This window comes from Hippopotamus amphibius, chromosome 1, assembly GCF_030028045.1.
Source record: "Hippopotamus amphibius kiboko isolate mHipAmp2 chromosome 1, mHipAmp2.hap2, whole genome shotgun sequence".
NCBI classification, from domain to species: Eukaryota; Metazoa; Chordata; class Mammalia; order Artiodactyla; family Hippopotamidae; genus Hippopotamus; species Hippopotamus amphibius.
The window spans coordinates 139775387-139777499 of record NC_080186.1 but is presented as its reverse complement, the minus strand read 5'-3'; the positions used below and the strand labels follow the sequence as shown (position 1 = coordinate 139777499).

The 2113-nt window shown below is 35.0% G+C and overlaps 1 non-coding gene across 1 annotated transcript; it reads right to left on the bottom strand.

Annotated features, from left to right (window-relative positions):
- Positions 1 to 786: 786 nt before the first annotated feature.
- LOC130842802 (U6 spliceosomal RNA) lies at positions 787 to 889 on the bottom strand. The gene has a single exon (XR_009050582.1). It is a non-coding gene; the product is annotated as a U6 spliceosomal RNA (small nuclear RNA).
- Positions 890 to 2113: the final 1224 nt, after the last annotated feature.

The window sequence follows — 2113 nt, the reverse complement described above, 5'->3', positions numbered from 1 at the left end:
TTAAATTATTTTATTTTTGGATTCTGATTATTAGTATATTTTCTTGTGTTTAACGTGTGCACCAGTTCCCACTCTCCTGACACCTCCTTCTCTTTCCTGGTCTTACACATATACACACAGTTCCCTGTTTTACTCTGCTGTTATTGTTAAGCACTAAAATTTTCTTTTATATCCATACTTCTGGAGGCAGTACTATGTGCATATTACGCTTCATCAAATTCTTCACTATTTGTTCTCCTTTAAAATAAAGAACTGGATGTTCACCCCTGACTTACGTTCTCAAAGGTAGCTGATGTCTTCCATGGTGGTCCCAGGCTTCACCTTAATCTCCTCCTAGGATTTCCAGTATTATCAGCCCCTGCCTTGGTGCTGCAGCGTTCTGGGTATCTTCTTTCTTATCCCAGTGATCTTTATCTCTTCTTTCCAGTTTCCTTCAATATAGATATTTACTACAGCTAAGATTTGCATTTCTAGAGTCAGCCAAAAGCTCTGATTTCTGTCTTTGGGGAGAGAATGTATCTAATCCTGATCTCTTCAATGGTCTGTTTTAAAATCTCACATTTTCTCCTTGAAATTTCTTGTTTGATGTGCAAAATTCTAAGTTTAATATTAAAACAACTCATATTTTTCCTGTCAAAGTGAACCCCACCCCCCCATCCTATGTTGAAAAGGTACCATTCTATTTCTTGTTACCCAGAGTTGAAGGGCTTGGTCATTCTTGACTTTTTATGTACTTCTCTGGTCCCTCTCAATTCAGTTAACACATGCTGGCAATTCTTTTTTTTATAAAATAGGGAATGCTTCCTGAAATTGCATGTCATTCTTGCTGAGAGGCCATGCTGATTTTCTCTGTATTATTCTAATTTTAATATGTATTGCTGAAGCCAGCAGAGTTCCTCCTTTCTTGTGGATGTTGGGTTGTAACGAGTTTCCTTTTCCACTGTCCATACGCTGGCTTAGGTTTTCCTTAGCTCATATATGCACTATTTTCAGCCCCCTAATTGGTGTCATTACCTTCAATCTCAATTGGGTTTGTACCAACCACTCCAATTCTATCTCTTCTGACTGTTCTGCCTGCATTCTGCCCTCCAGGTACATTGGCTTGCCCATTCTTATTGAATCATTCTTGCTTTTCCAACTATACTTTTGCTTAATGCTGCTAGCTCTGCCAAAAACTAAATTGTTGTATTTGTGTATGCAAATCCTATATGCCTAAAATGTTTAAAGTTTATTTATACATTATTCATCAACTGTTTATTGAGTGTATGCTATGTACTGGTATTGAATTAGATGCCTGTGTCTTTAATGCTCAGCTCATAACAAGACAGGATCTCTGCTTTCATGGAGTTTGTATTATAATGGGGAATCTGACAAGTAAGTATTCAGTTTTGGTACCCTGTGATAAACTTCCATCTCATCATCACGTGGAAACTGTCCCAAACCGCTTTGGCTCCTCTGAACTCATGGAGATTACTCATTGACCACTTAATTACATTACTTTTTTTTATCTGTTCACCTACTGATTTTACTACTATGTGTTAATTTCATTTCCTCTATTGAATTTTAAACTCCTTGAGGGCAGAAAATACTTTTTATGCCACTGAAAATGACTTATAGCCTCTAGCCCACAATATTTCATGTAAAAAGCACAAAATAAATACCTGACAATTTGTAAGAGGGCTGTATTTTACCTTTGGGAATCTTTCCTATGCACTACATAATTATTCCTCTGTTGACATAAAATACAGAAATGTGATGATAGACAAAGTGAGATTTATTTGTACTCAGTCTACATTAAATGTTGGATTTAAACATGCAAATTGAATTACTTATGCTATTTAAAGTATATTACATATTATAAAATGTTAGGTGCTTAGATTTCTGAATTCCCTGATACAAAATACTCAGTAAATCTTAAAAATGAAGAACATCAGTTAGAATTGAATTTCTAAACTACTGTGGAACTTATGAGATATATACTAATAATCAGAAGCCAAGAGTAAATTATTATAGTTGTTGGGTTGTAAAATCAGATGTTGATTTTTGAAAAATGAGTCTTTTGTTAAATAAAATAGTTGGACTTATGAAGTCCTAATTGGATAAAGCAGATGTT